Source organism: Pristiophorus japonicus, chromosome 21 (assembly GCF_044704955.1).
Source record: "Pristiophorus japonicus isolate sPriJap1 chromosome 21, sPriJap1.hap1, whole genome shotgun sequence".
NCBI classification, from domain to species: domain Eukaryota; kingdom Metazoa; phylum Chordata; class Chondrichthyes; family Pristiophoridae; genus Pristiophorus; species Pristiophorus japonicus.
In genome coordinates this window covers 58,260,279-58,276,781 of record NC_091997.1, presented here as the reverse complement: position 1 = coordinate 58,276,781, position 16,503 = coordinate 58,260,279, and the positions used below count along the sequence as shown (strand labels likewise).

The 16,503-nt window shown below is 48.8% G+C and overlaps 1 protein-coding gene across 14 annotated transcripts in view; it reads right to left on the bottom strand.

The window, feature by feature from the left end:
• The window catches only part of maptb (microtubule-associated protein tau b), a 677,874-nt gene that overhangs the window by 494,993 nt on the left and 166,378 nt on the right, over positions 1–16,503 (bottom strand). The window contains exon 1 of one of the 14 annotated variants that reach the window (XM_070864825.1): positions 762–835. The exons of the other annotated variants lie outside the window; for them this stretch is intronic. The gene's annotated coding sequence lies outside the window, so the exon portion shown is untranslated. Of the gene's footprint in view, positions 1–761; positions 836–16,503 lie in introns of those variants that run through there. 14 annotated transcript variants of the gene reach the window in all.

Below are 16,503 nucleotides of genomic sequence, written 5' to 3'. Positions count from 1 at the left end.
CAGCTGTCCTTCACTCCCAAACACCTGAAGTATGGCAATTTGGGCAAAATAGCAAAATATCGAGCAACCATACTGACCAGCGACCTTTCTCAAGTATAGTTCCACAGACACTAACACATGCTGAGGAACATTACACAGGCAGCGTCTCTCCCTGTGTACAGTCCCATACACACTGACTCTCACTGGGGTACAGTCCCACACACACTGACTCTCACTGGGGTACAGTCCCACACACACTGACTCTCACTGGGGTACAGTCCCACACACACTGACTCTCACTGGGGTACAGTCCCACACACACTGACTCTCACTGGGGTACAGTCCCACACACACTGACTCTCACTGGGGTACAGTCCCACACTCACTGACTCGCACTGGGGTACAGCTCCACACACACTGACTCTCACTGGGGTACAGTTCCACACACACTGACTCTCACTGGGGTACAGTTCCACACACACTGACTCTCACTGGGGTACGGGTTCCACACACACTGACTCGCACTGGGGTACAGTTCCACAGGCACTGACTTTAAATTGGCAAGAGAAATAAAAAAGCAAATTATTATTTTAATGGGGATTACAATATCTTGCGGTGCAGAGAGACCTGGGGGTCCTTGTGCATGAAACACAAAAAGTTAGTATGCGGGTACAGCAAGTAATCAGAAAAGCAAATGGAATGTTGGCCTTTATTTCAAGGGGGTCGAGTATATAAGCAGGGAAGTCCTGCTACAACTGTACAGGGTATTGGTGAGACGATACCTGGAGCACTGTGTGCAGTTTTGGTATCATCATCATCATCATCATAGGCGGTCCCTCGTACGAGGATGTCTTGCTTCCACAGAGCTCACAGATGTTTCAATGAAGGACCCGATGTTCTAGTCCTGAACTCCAATTGAGGGGGTGGAAGATGACTTGCATTAGAGGCAGCTCAGAGAAGGTTCACTATACTGATTCCTGAGATGAAGGTGTTGACTTATGAAGAAAGGTTGAGCAGGTTGGGCCTATACTCATTGGATTTAGAGGAATGATAGTGATCTTATTGAAAGTGTAAGATAGTGAGGGGGCTCGACAAGGTAAATGTAGAGAGGATGTTTCCACGTGTGGCGGAATCTAGAACTCGGGACATAGTTTCAGAATAAGGGGTCGCCCAATTCAAATGGAAATGAGGAGGAATATCTTCTCTCACAGGGTCGTAAATCTGTGGAATTCTCTACCCCAGAGGCTGGGTCATTGAATATATTTAAGATGGAGGTACACAGATTTTTGAACGATTAAGGGAGTCAAGGGTTATGGGGAGCGGGCAGGGAAGTGGAGCTGAGTCCATGATCAGATCAGCCATGATCTTATTAAATGGCGGAGCAGGCTCGAGGGGCCAAATGGACTGCTCATGTTCCTATTTCTTATCTTCTTCTGTTCTTATGACCCTCACTGGGGTACAGTCCCACACACACTGCCTCTCACTGGGGTACAGTCCCACAGACACTGACTCTCAGTGGGGTACAGTCCCACAGACACTGACTCTCACTGGGGTACAGTCCCACACACACTGCCTCTCACTGGGGTACAGTCCCACACACACTGACTCTCACTGGGGTACAGTCCCACAGATACTGACTCTCACTGGGGTACAGTCCCACACACACTGACTCTCACTGGGGTACAGTCCCACAGACACTGACTCTCACTGGGGTACAGTCCCACACACACTGACTCTCACTGGGGTACAGTTCCACACACACTGACTCTCACTGGGGTACAGTCCCACACACACTGCCTCTCACTGGGGTACAGTCCCACACACACTGCCTCTCACTGGGGTACAGTCCCACAGACACTGACTCTCACTGGGGTACAGTCCCACACACACTGACTCTCACTGGGGTACAGTCCCACACACACTGCCTCTCACTGGGGTACAGTCCCACACACACTGCCTCTCACTGGGGTACAGTCCCACACACACTGCCTCTCACTGGGGTACAGTCCCACACACACTGCCTCTCACTGGGGTACAGTCCCACAGACACTGACTCTCAGTGGGGTACAGTCCCACATACACTGCCTCTCACTGGGGTACAGTCCCACAGACACTGATTCTCACTGGGGTACAGTCCCACACACACTGCCTCTCACTGGGGTACAGTCCCACACACACTGACTCTCACTGGGGTACATAAGAACATAAGAAATAGGAGCAGTAGTAGGCCCTACGGCCCCTTGAGCCTGCTCCACCATTCCACACGATCAAGGCTGATCCGATCATGGACTCAGCTCCACTTCCCTGCCCGCTCCCCATAACCCCTTATTCCCTTATCGTTTAAGAAACTGTTTATTTCTGTCTTAAATTTATTCAATGTCCCAGCTTCCACAGCTCTCCCTGGCAGCGAATTCCACAGATCCACAAACCTGAGAGAAGAAATTTCTCCTCATTTCAGTTTTAAATGGGCGGCCCCTTATTCTAAGATTATGCCCCCTAGTTCTAGTCTCCCCTATCAGTGGAAACATCCTCTCTGCATCCACCTTGTCAAGCCCCCTCATAATCTTATGCGTTTCGATAAGATCATCTCTCATTCTTCTGAATTCCAATGAGTAGAGGCCCAACCTCCTCAACCTTTCCTCATAAGTCAACCCCCTCATCCCCGGAATCAACCTAATGAACCTTCTCTGAACTGCCTCCAAAGCAAGTATATCCTTTCGTAAATATGGAAACCAAAACTGCATGCAGTATTCCAGGTGTGGCCTCACCAATACCCTGTATAACTGTAGCAAGACTTCCCTGCTTATATACTCCATCCCCTTTGCAATAACGGCCAAGATTCTATTGGCCTTCCTGATCACTTGCTGAACCTGCATACTAACCTTTTGTGTTTCATGCACAAGTACCCCCAGGCTGCGCTTCTTTCTCCATAAATGATAACCTGCTCTTTGATTTTTTCTGCCAAAGTGCATGACCTCACACTTTCCAACATTATACTCCATCTGCCAAATTTTTGCCCACTCACTTGTCTGTGTCCTTTTGCAGATTTTTTGTGTCCTCCTAAAACATTGTTTTTCTTCCCATCTTTGTATTGTCAGCAAACATGGCTACGTTACACTTGGTCATTTCCTCCAAGTCGTTAATATAGATTGCAAATTGTTGGGTTCCCAGCACTGATTGCCAACCCGAGAATGAACCATTCATCCCGATTCTCTGTTTTCTGTTCGTTGGCCAATCCTCTATCCATGCTAATATATTACCCCCAACCCCGTGAACTTTTATCTTGTGCAGTAATCTTTTATGTGGCACCTTGTCAAATGCCTTCTAGAAGTCCAAATACACCACATCCATTGGTTCCCCTTTATTCACCCAGAAACTGACTCTCACTGGAATACAGACATTGACTCAATCTGGGTACGGATTCCAAACACACTGACTCTCACTGCGGTACAGTTCCACACACACTGACTCTCACTGGGCTATAGTTAGTTCCACAGACACTGGCTCTCTGAGGTACAGCTCCACACACACTTACTCTCACTGTGATACAGTTCATCAGACACTGACTCTCACTGGGATACAGTTCACAGACACTGACTCTCACTGGGGTACAGTTCACAGACACTGACTGTCACTGGGGTACAGTTCACAGACACTGACTCTCACTGGGGTACAGTTCCACACACACTGACACTCACTGGGGTACAGTTCCACACACACTGACTCTCACTGGGGTACAGTTCCACGCACACTGACTCTCACTGGGGTACAGTTCCACACACACTGACACTCACTGGGGTACAGTTCACACACACTGAAACTAACTGGGGTACAGTTACACACACACTGACTCTCACTGGGGTACAGTTCCACACACACTGACACTCACTGGGGTACAGTTCTACAGACACTGACTCTCACTGGGATACAGTTCCACAACACTGACTCTCACTGGGGTACAGTTCCACACACACTGACTTTCACTGGGGTACAGTTCCACACACATTGACTCTCACTGGGGTACAGTTCCACACACACTGACTCTCACTGGGATACAGTTCCGCACACACTGACACTCACTAGGGTACAGTTACAGACACATTGACTCTCACTGGGGTACAGTTCCACACACACTGACTCTCACTGGGGTACAATTCCGCACACACTGACACTCACTAGGGTACAGTTACAGACACATTGACTCTCACTGGGATACAGTTCCACATTTATTGACTCTCACTGGGGTACAGTTCCACATTTATTGATTCTCACTGGGGTACGGGTCCCACACACACTGACTCTCACTGGGGTACAGTAACACACACACTGACACTCACTGAGGTACAGTTCTACAGACACTGACTCTCACTGGGATACAGTTCCACAGACACTGACTCTCACTGGGATACAGTTCCACACACACTGACACTCACTGGGGTGCAATTCCACATGCATTGACTCTCACTGGGATACAGTTCCACATTTATTGACTCTCACTGGGGTACAGTTCCACATTTATTGACTCTCACTGGGGTACAGTTCCACATTTATTGACTCTCACTGGGGTACAGTTCCACACACACTGACTCTCACTGAGGTGCATTTCCACAGAATCTGAGACTCACTGGAGTAAAGTTCCACAGGAACTGACTCTCACTGGGGTACAGTTCCACAGAATCTGAGACTCACTGGGGTAATGTTCTACAGGCACTGACTCTCACTGGGGTACAGTTCCATGAACAATGACTCTCATTGAGGTGCAGTTCCACATGCAATGACTCTCACCGGAACACCGTTCCACAGAAACTGACTCTCACTGAAATACAGTTCCACAGACACTGACACTCATTGGGGCACAGTTCCACACACACTGACTTTCACTGGGGTACAGTTCCACACACACTGACTCTCACTGGGGTACAGTTCCACACACACTGACTCTCACTGGGGTACAGTTCCACACACACTGACTCTCACTGGAATACAGTTCCACAGACACGGAATCTCACCGGGGTAGAGTTCTACAGACACTGACTCTCACTGGGATACAGTTCCACACACACTGACTCTCACTGGGGTACAGTTCCACACACACTGACACTCACTGGGGTACAGTTACAGACACATTGACTCTCACTGGGATACAGTTTCACATTTATTGACTCTCACTGGGGTACAGTTCCACATTTATTGACTCTCACTGGGGTATGGGTCCCACACACACTGACTCTCACTGGGGTACAGTTCCACACACACTGACACTCACTGGGGTACAGTTCTACAGACACTGACTCTCACTGGGATACAGTTCCACACATACTGACTCTCACTGGGGTGCAATTCCACATTTATTGACTCTCACTGGGATACAGTTCCACATTTATTGACTCTCACTGGGGTATGGGTCCCACACACACTGACTCTCACTGGGGTACAGTTCCACACACACTGACACTCACTGGGGTACAGTTCTACAGACACTGACTCTCACTGGGATACAGTTCCACACATACTGACTCTCACTGGGGTGCAATTCCACATTTATTGACTCTCACTGGGATACAGTTCCACATTTATTGACTCTCACTGGGATACAGTTCCACATTTATTGACTCTCACTGGGGTACAGTTCCACATTTATTGACTCTCACTGGGATACAGTTCCACATTTATTGACTCACACTGGGGTACAGTTCCACATTTATTGACTCTCACTGGGATACAGTTCCACATTTTTTGACTCTCACTGGGGTACAGTTCCACATTTATTGACTCTCACTGGGGTAGAGTTCCACATTTATTGACTCTCACTGGGATACAGTTCCACATTTATTGACTCTCACTGGGATACAGTTCCACATTTATTGACTCTCACTGGGATACAGTTCCACATTTATTGACTCACACTGGGATACAGTTCCACATTTATTGACTCTCACTGGGATACAGTTCCACATTTATTGACTCTCACTGGGGTACAGTTCCACATTTATTGACTCTCACTGGGATGCAGTTCCAAATTTATTGACTCTCACTGGGGTACAGTTCCACAGAATCTGAGACTCACTGGGGTAATGTTCTATAGGTGCTGACTCTCACTGGGGTACAGTTCCACGAACAATTACTCTCATTGAGGTACAGTTCCACATGTACTGACTCTCATTGGCATTAAGTTCCACACACTGACTCTCACTGGGGTACAGATCTACAGACACAGACTTTCACTGGAGTACAGTTCCAAAGACGCTGATTCTCCCTGGGGTACAGTTGCACACACACTGACCCTCACTGTGGTACATTTCTACATTTGCAAACACTCACTAGGGTACAGTTCCAAGACACAGACTCACTGGAATACCGTTCCACAGAATCTGACTGTCACTGGAATACAGTTCCACACACACTGACTCTCACTGGCACACAGTTCTACAGACAGTGACTCTCACTGGGGTACATTCTAGAAACACTGACTCTCACTGGGGTACAGTTCCACATACACTGATTCTCACTGGGGTACAGTTCCAGGGGCATTGACTCTCACTGGGGTACAGTTCCACACACACTGACTCTCGCTGGGGTACAGTTCCACACACACTGACTCTCACTGGGGTACAGTTCCACACACACTGACTCTCACTGGGGTACAGTTCCACATTTACTGACTCTCACTGGGGTACAGTTCGAGGGACACTGAATCTCACTGGGGTACAGTCCCACACACACTGACACTCACTGAGATACAGTCCACATACACTGACTCTCACTAGGAAACAGTTAGTTCCACACACACTGACACTCACTGGGGTACAGTTCACAGACACTGACTCTCACTGGGGTACAGTTCCACACACACTGACTCTCACTGAGGTACAGTCCCACACACACTGACTCTCACTGGGGTACGGGTCCCACACACACTGACTCTCACTGGGGTACAGTTCCACACACACTGACTCTCACTGGAATACAGTTCCAGAGACACTGACTCTCACTGGGGTACGGTCCCACACACACTGACTCTCACTGGGGTACAGTTCCACACACACTGACTCTCACTGGAATACAGTTCCACACACATTGACACTCACTGGGGTACAGTTCCACACACACTGACTCTCACTGGGGTACAGTTCACACACACTGCATCTCACTGGGGTACAGTCCCACACACACTGACTCTCACTGGGGTACAGTTCCGCACACATTGACTCTCATTGGAGTACAGTTCCACATTTACTGACTCTCACTGGTGTACAGTCCCACACACACTGACACTCACTGGGATACAGTCCACATACACTGACTCTCACTGGAATACAGTTAGTTCCACAGTCACTGACTCTCACTGGGGTACAGTTAGTTCTATATTCACTGAATCTCACTGGGGTACAGTTCCACACACACTGACCCTCACTGGGGAACAGTTCATCAGACACTGACTCTCACTGGGCTACAGTTAGTTCCACATTCACGGACTCTCACTGGGTTACAGTTCCACACACACTAACTCTCACTGGGGTACTGTTCCACAGGCACTGACACTCAGTGGGGTCTGGGTTCCAAGGCACTGGCTCTCACTGGGGTACGACAGACATTTCTCTCATTGGCATAATGGTCCACACACACTTACTCTCACTGGGGTACAGTCCCAGCGACACTGAATCTCACTGGGGTACAGTTCCACAGACACTGACACTCACTTGGGTACAGTTCCACATATACTGACTCTCACTGGGGTACAATTCCACAGACACTGACTCTCACTGAGGTAAAGATAGTTCCACACACACTGCCTCTCACTGGGATACAGTTAATTCCACAGACATTGACTCTCACTGCGGTACTGTTCCACAGACACTGACTCTGATTGGGGTACAGATCCACACACACTGAATCTCACTGCGGTGGAGTTCCAAAGTTAATGGCACTCACTGGGGTACAGTTCCGGTCAGAGCTAGGGTCCTGAACTTATGAAAAGGTAACTTCGATGGTATGAGAGGTGAATTGGCTAGAATAGACTGGCAAATGATACTTAAAGGGTTGACGGTGGATAGGCAATGGCAGACATTTAAAGATCACATGGATGAACTTCAACAATTGTACATCCCTGTCTGGAGTAAAAATAAAATGGGGAAGGTGGCTCACCCGTGGCTAACAAGGGAAATTAAGGATAGTGTTAAATTCAAGGAAGAGGCATATAAATTGGCCAGTAAAAGCAGCAAACCTGAGGACTGGGAGAAATTTAGAATTCAGCATAGGAGGACTAAGGGTTTAATTAGGAGGGGGAAAATAGAGCATGAGAGGAAGCTTGCCATAACATAAAAATTGACTGCAAAAGCTTCTATAGATATGTGAAGAGAAAAAGATTAGTGAAGACAAACGTAGGTCCCTTGCAGTCAGATTCAGGTGAATTTATAATGGGGAACAAAGAAATGGGAGACCAATTAAACAAATACTTTGGTTCTGTCTTCACGAAGGGAGAACAAATAACCTTCCGGAAGTACTAGGGGACCGAGGGTCTAGTAAGAAGGAGGAACTGAAGTATATCCTTATTAGGCGGAAAATTGTGTTAGGGGAATTGATGGGATTGAAGGCCGATAAATCCCCGGGGCCTGATAGTCTGCATCTCAGAGTACTTAAGGAAGTGGCCCTAGAAATAGTGGATGCATTGGTGATCATTTTCCAACAGTCTATCGACTCTGGATCAGTTCCTATGGACTGGAGAGTAGCTAATGTAACACCACTTTTTAAAAAAGGAGGGAGAGAGAAAACAGGTAATTATGGACCGGTTAGCCTGACATCAGTAGTGGGGAAAATGTTGGAATCAATTATTAAAGATGAAATAACAGCGCATTTGGATTTATGAAAGGGAAATCTTGCTTGAGAAATCTTCTGGAATTTTTTGAGGATGTAACTAGTAGAGTGGACAAGGGAGAACCAGTGGATGTGGTGTATTTGGACTTTCAAAAGGCTTTTGACAAGGTCCCCACAAGAGATTGGTGTGCAAAATTAAAGCACATGGTATTGGGGGTAATGTACTGACGTGGATAGAGAACTGGTTGGCAGACAGGAAGCAGAGAATCGGGATAAGCGGGGCCTTTTCAGAATGGCAGGCAGTGACTAGTGGAGTGCCGCAAGGTTCTGTGCTGGGGCCCCAGCTGTTTACATTGTACGTTAATGATTTGGATGAAGGAATTGAGTGTAATATCTCCAAGTTTGCAGATGACACTAAACTGGGTGACGGTGTGAGCTGTGAGGAGAACTGCAGGGTGACTTGGACAGGTTAGGTGAGTGGGCAAATGCATGGCAGATGCAGTACAATGTGGATAGTTGTGAGGTTATCCACTTTGGGGGCAAAAACACGAAGGCAGAATATTATCTGAATGGCGGCAGATTTGGAAAAGGGGAGGTGCAACGAGACCTGGGTGTCATGGTACATCAGTCATTGAAAGTTGGCATGCAGGTACAGCAGACGGTGAAGGCGGCAAATGGTATGTTGGCCTTCATAGCTAGGTGTTTTGAGTATAGGAGCCGGGAGGTTTTACTGCAGTGTACAGGGCCTTAGTGAGGCCTCACCTGGGATATTGTGTTCAGGTGCGGATCCACTTGGTCCCAGAGGCATGACCCATTCACCACAAGGCGCGAGCGGTACCTCACATGATGAGGGTGAGAGTGGAAATCGAGCTGGACAGGCTGCAACGCGAGGGCATCATCTCCCCAGTGGAATTCAGCGAGTGGGCCAGCCCGATTGTTCCAGCACTCAAAAGTGATGGCACGGTCAGGGTTTGCGGCGATTATAAAGTAACTATTAATCGTTTCTCTCTACAGGACCAATACCCGCTACCTAAGGCAGACGGCCTATTTGCGATGCTGGCAGGAGGCAAGATGTTCACCAAGCTCGACCTGACTTCGGCCTACTTGACGCAGGAGCTGGAGGAGTCTTCAAAGGTCCTCACCTGCATCAACATGCACAAGGGACTGTTCATCGACAACAGATGCCCGTTTGGAATTCGGTCGGCTGCAGCGATCTTCCAGAGAAACATGGAGAGTCTACTCAAGTCGGTACCACGCACGGTGGTTTTTCAGGACGACATATTGGTCATGGGCTGGAACACCGTCGAGCACCTACAAAACCTGGAGGACGTCCTCCAGCGACTGGATCGTGTAGGGCTGCGGCTGAAGAGGTCGAAATGTATCTTCATGGCAACAGAAGTGGAGTTTTTGGGGAGAAAGATCGCGGCGGACGGCATTCGGCCCACAGACGCCAAGACAGAGGTTATCAGGAATGCCGCAGAATGTCACGGAGCTGCGGTTGTTCCTGGGACTCCTCAACTATTTTGGTAACTTCCTACCGGGATTAAGCACGCTTTTAGAGCCCCTCATGTGTTATTGCATAAAGGTGAGAACTGGGTATGGGGAAAAAAACAAGTAATTGCTTTTGAGAAAGCCAGAAACATTTTATGCTCGAACAAGCTGCTTGTATTGTATAACCCGTGTAAAATACTTGTGCTAGCATGTGATGCGTCGTCTTATGCAGTCGGGTGTGTATTACAACAAGCCAACGTTGCGGGGAAGTTGCAATCTGTCGTCTATGCTTCCAGGAGCTTGTCTAAGGCCGAGAGGGCCAACAGCATGATTGAGAAAGAGGCATTAGCATGTGTGTTCGGGGTAAAGAAAATGCATCAGTACCTGTTTGGCCTCAAATTTGAGCTGGAAACCGATCACAAGCCTCTCATATCCCTGTTCGCTGAAAACAAGGGGATAAATACAAATGCTTCAGCCCGCATACAAAGGTGGGCACTCGCGCTATCAGCGTATAACTATACCATCCGCCACAGGCCAGGCACCGAGAACTGTGCGGATGCTTTTAGTCAGCTACCGGGGTGGAAATGGTGCAGCCTGAAAACTTGTTGATGGTGGCGCAGTCCGCAGACTTGTTAATGGTCATGGAAGCGTTTGAAAATGATAAATCACCTGTCACGGCCCGCCAGATTAGGACTTGGACCAGCCAAGATCTTCTGCTGTCCCTAGTAAAAAACTGTGTACTGCATGGGAGCTGGGCCAGCATCCCCGTTGAAATGCAAGAGCTAATCAAGCCGTTCCAGCGGCGAAAGGACGAGCTGTCCATTCAGGCAGACTGCCTGTTGTGGGGTAACCGCATAGTGCTACCCAAAAAGGGCAGGGAGACGTTCATCTTGGATCTCCACAGCACACACCCGGGTATAGTAATGATGAAAGTGATAGCCAGATCCCACTTGTGGTGGCCTGGTATCGACTCTGACTTAGAGTCCTGTGTACGGCAATGCAGCGTATGTGCTCAGTTGAGCAATGCGCCCAGAGGGGCACCACTAAGTTTGTGGTCCTGGCCCTCCAGACCATGGTCGAGGATCCATGTCGACTATGCGGGCCCGTTTCTCGGTAAAATGTTCCTCGTGGTGGTGGAGGCTTTTTCAAAATGGATTGAATGTGAAATAATGTCGGGAAGCACCGCCACCACCACCATTGAAAGCCTGAGGGCCATGTTTGCCACCCACGGCCTGCCTGACATACTGGTCAGTGACAATGGGCCATGTTTCACCAGTGCCGAATTTAAAGAATTCATGACCCGCAATGGGATCAAACATGTCACCTCGGCCCCGTTTAAACCAGCCTCCAATGGGCAGGCAGAGCGGGCAGTACACACCATCAAACAGAGCCTTAAACGAGTCACAGAAGGCTCACTCCAAACCCGCCTGTCCCGAGTACTGCTCAGCTACCGCACGAGACCCCACTCGCTGACAGGGGTGCCCCCGGCTGAGCTACTCATGAAAAGGACACTTAAAACCAGACTCTCGCTGGTCTACTCCAAACTGCATGATCAGGTAGAGAGCAGGTGGCAGCAACAAAATGTAAACGATGGTCGCGCCACTGTGTCACGGGAAATTGATCTGAATGACCCTGTGTATGTGCTAAACTATGGACATGGCCCCAAGTGGATCGTGGGCACGGTGATAGCTAAAGAAGGGAGTAGGTGTTTGTAGTCAAACTAGACAATGGACAAATTTGCAGAAAGCACCTGGACCAAACGAGGCTGCAGTTCACAGACTGCCCTGAACAACCCACAGCAGACACCATCTTTTTTGAGCCCACAACACACACCCAAAGGATCAACGACATCACCCCGGACCAGGAAATTGAACCCATCACGCTCAATAGCCCAGCAAGGCCAGGCTCACCCAGCAGCCCTGCAGGGCCAACAACACGCCAGCCCAGCGAGGGCACAGCCAACACACCAGAACAGACATTTGTATCGATACGGTCCACCAGGGAAAGAAAGGTTCCCCACCGCCTCACCTTGTAAATAGTTTTCACTTTGACTTTGGGGGGTGGGTAGTGATGTTGATCCAGTCCCAGTTGATCCAGTCTCTCCTCATATGTCATATAAGCCTAGTCGATTCAGTCTTTCTTCGTATGTCAGTCCTGCCATCTCAGGAATCTGTCTGGTGAACCTTTGCTGCACTCCCTCAATAGCAAGAATGTTCTTCCTCAGATTAGGAGGCCAAAACTGTTATGTCTGTCATATACTTATGAATGACTCCATGAGGCAATGCGTTGTACTCAAACTGTAGTGACTTTGGTCCTTTATTGGTATCTCCAGAGTGAGGCAGCCGCATGGTGGTTACCCTTTTATACAGCCCCTGCCACTAGGGCAGGAAACCCCGGTCTCCACCAGTTGCACCCTTTAGTGGTGCCAGCATAGTATATACACAGCGTAAACGTTATTGATAGTACATCAGGTAAACAAGTCTCCATCTTATGCAACTATACAGTGATTACACAGAGAGGAGAGTATATCTATAGTCTGCGTATATAACATCACTCTCCCCCAAGTCCTTTATGCCAATTACCTTTGCACTATGTGCTCTGGCTTAGCTCTCCCCAGACCTAAGTGCCAATAGCCCTTGCACCCTGACTGTGCTTTGGCTTGGTTCTCTCCCCGTTAACCCCCAAGTCCTTTTGCCACAACGTTGGGTAGTGGTTACCAGTTTGGATGGTTCGATGATGCAGTGGATGTTCCAGAGGATTCTGGGTGTGATCCATATGTGTGTCCATGGCTACATACATCCATTTCCCCCACCCTCCCCATGAGATCATGCAGCTGGCCCGTTACATTAACATACAGGATCAGACACAGTGCAAGTACAAAGAAAGGAAGAAAATATTTTTTTTTACAGTTTGTATCATAACATCTTGGTTCAGTGACTTACATCAGTTATGTTTTAGGGTCGTGTGCCCGGATTGGGATTGCATAATTAGTTCCGTCATGGTCAGTACTGAGGTAGCAGTACAGGTATGCGAGGACACTAGTTTCAGAGCAACCGGATGGGGTCCTAGTCGCCTGATGCCGACGCTGCGCCCCCTGCTAGCCGGGTGGGCTTGGTTCACTCACCTTGCCAGGACTCAGGGCCTTTGCCGTTGCCTAGTGGTGGGCAGTGTTGGAAACTGGCTGTTCCAGGTCCCGTTTGTAGAACTCATTGATTCTGACCTTTCGCTCCGGACATGGCCGAGGTAGTGACTGGGTCTGGGGGCTGCGCCGTCTCCACCCGGGTGGTGGGCAACGGCGGCTGACTATGTGTATTGGCGCCGTTTTCATTTCCAGGTCCGTGGCGAATAGTGCCATCAGGTGCCTGCAGCATGGGATAGACCTGGGCAGGGTATCAGGATCAGTGCCTTCACCCTCCTGAATTCGCTCGCTTGCTACTTTTGGGGACACTCTATTCCCAACATCTCACAATAGCATTTTGTTCTTTACATTAGGAATAGTACTGACATCTCACAACAACATTTTTTTCACAATCTTAATCAGTTCATTAATTGATTGCCATGCATATAATATCTCTTTAATTTCAGTTGGTTGCAGGTCTCCTTTGAGAGAACCCTGCTGGCTTTACCCCAAACAAATCCTCTGTTAGACACCATGTGTTGGTCCCTCAGCATTGCACCTCGTGGTCTGGCCTTTGCCATCTTTTCTTTCAGCCACGCTGCACCTCGCTGCAGCAGGGATGCCATCTTGCCTCTGTCCTCGAGGTTGACTGCCTTGATCCTTCTCTCCCGCAATTCTGCCACAAAAGCTGAAAGAGTGCCTGTGAATTCGATCTTCCTCCCCAGGAGTCCTGCCACTGGAGCCGGAAAGCTACTTTTAGGTCGTTCCGGTCAGAACATTGCCACACAGTCGTGATGGATGGTCTGTGCCTCAGGTGCTGCGCTGGTCTGTTCTCTGGTGCCTGGCCCAAGCGAAGGTGAGGTTTTGCTCTGCCTCTGAGCATGGGGGACATCGATTGCTGGAGTAAAGAGGTCTTCCCATTTCCACTGGATCTTCTCCATCCATCTTCTTCCAAGTAGCATTGGACCATCACCTGCAACAATCCACAGATATAACTTGTGCACCAAGCCATTATGGATTACACTTACTCTGCACTACCAAGGACTGGGATCAGCTCCTTGGTGTAGGTGCGCAACTTTTCCTGTACTGGAACCAGCTCGGGTCATTTTTCGTTCCATAGCCCCTCGAAGGCATCCTGGCTCATCACTGACTGGCTCGCTCCCGTGTCCACTTCCATGAAGATTGGAACGCCATTTATCTCGACTTCCATCTTCACTGGAGGACAATCGGTGGTGCAGATATACACTCCATACACTTCTTCTTGGGGCTGAGCTGCCTCTCTGGCCAAATCATCATACTCCCCGCTGGATTCAAAGTCATCTACCGACTCCTCTGCTAGAAGGTTAGTCATATTTATTTTACACATACGCTGGAGTTGGCCCTTCATGTTACAGGCTTTACATACGTACTCAGCAAACCGACACTGGTGAGCCCTATGGTTTCCTCCACAATGCCAGCATGGTGCTACTCGATTAGCACCCCTCGGCGGACTCTGAGTTCTGGAACCTTGAGGTCTGTATTCTCTGCCCTGGGCAGAGCCACGTTCGGCAGTCTTGCCTGTGAAAGGCACCATTCTGTGTATAGTACTTGCCGGGTTTGAGTCTAAAGGATGAATAATTTGCTTGGTGCTGCAGGTCGAGGTCATGAACGACTGACTGATGCTGATGGTCTTCTGCAGGTTGACTGTGGTGTCGGCAGATAATAGCTTGTGAAGGAGGCCCTCGTGGCCAATTCCTATAATGAAGACGTCTCGCAATGCTTCATTGAGGTGCATGCCAAAATCACATGATGCCGCAAGTCTCCTGAGGTCGGCAGCATATTTTGCAATCTCCTGGCCCTCAGGTCTGCGGTGAGTGTAGAATCTGTGCCTGGCCGTGAGGATGCTCTGTTTTGGTTTTGGTTGGTCACAAATTAGTTCAGTCAGCTCATCGTATGTCTTATCCTTGACCTTCGTCGCTGCCAGCAAGTCGCTGATGATGCGGTAGACCCCGGGCCCACAACTGGTCAGCGGTATAGCCTTGTGCTTCTCCGCCGATGTGTCCGTTTCCCACGAAATATTGCTCGAGCCTTTCCGTGAAGGCATCCCAATTATCACCCTCTGCGAAGTCTTTTAATGTGCCAAAGGTAGCCATAATCGCGTGAAAGTCCGTATTCTCATCGCCAGTTGTTATATCTGTAATGTACCAATGAATGACTCCACGAGGCAATGTGTTTTACTCAAACTGTAGTGACCTTGGTCCTTTATTCGTAACTCCAGAGTGAGGCAGCCGCATGGTGGCTCCCCTTTCACTAGGGCAGGAAACGCTGGTCTCCACCAGTTGCATCCTCTAGTGGTGCCAGCATTGTATATACACAGTGTAAACCTTATTGATAGTACATCAGGTAAACAAATCTCCATCTTATGCAACTATACAGTGACTACACAGAGAGTATATCTATAGTCTGCATATATAACAAAAACTTCACACAATACTCAAGGTGTGGTCTCACCAAGGCCCTGTACAACTGCAGTAAGACCTCCCTGCTCCTAAACTCAAATCCTCTCGCTATGAAGGCCAACATGCCATTTGTTTTCTGAACTGCCTGCTGTACCTGCATGCCTACTTTTAATGACTGATGTACCATGACACCCAGGGCTCGTTGCACCTCTCCTTTTACTAATTTGTCACCATTCAGATAATAAACTGCCTTCCTGTTTTTGCCACCAAAATGGATAAACTCTCACAGCGGTACAGTTCCACAGTCACTGACCCTCACTGGGGTACAGTTACACACACACTGACCCTCACTGGGGTACAGTTCCACACACACTGACTCTCACTGGGGTACAGTTCCACACACACTGACTCTCAACGGGGTATATTCTACAGACACTGACTCTCACTGGGGTACAGTTCCAGAGACACTGACTCTCACTGGGGTACAGTTCCATACAGACTGTTTCTCACTGGGGTAGAGTTAGTTCCACAGTCACTGACTCTCACTGGGGTACAGTTCCACAGACACTTACTGTCACCGGGGCACAGTTCCACACACACTGACTCTAATTGGGATGTAGTTCCTCAGACATTGAATCTCACTGGGGTATGGATTCTACAGAC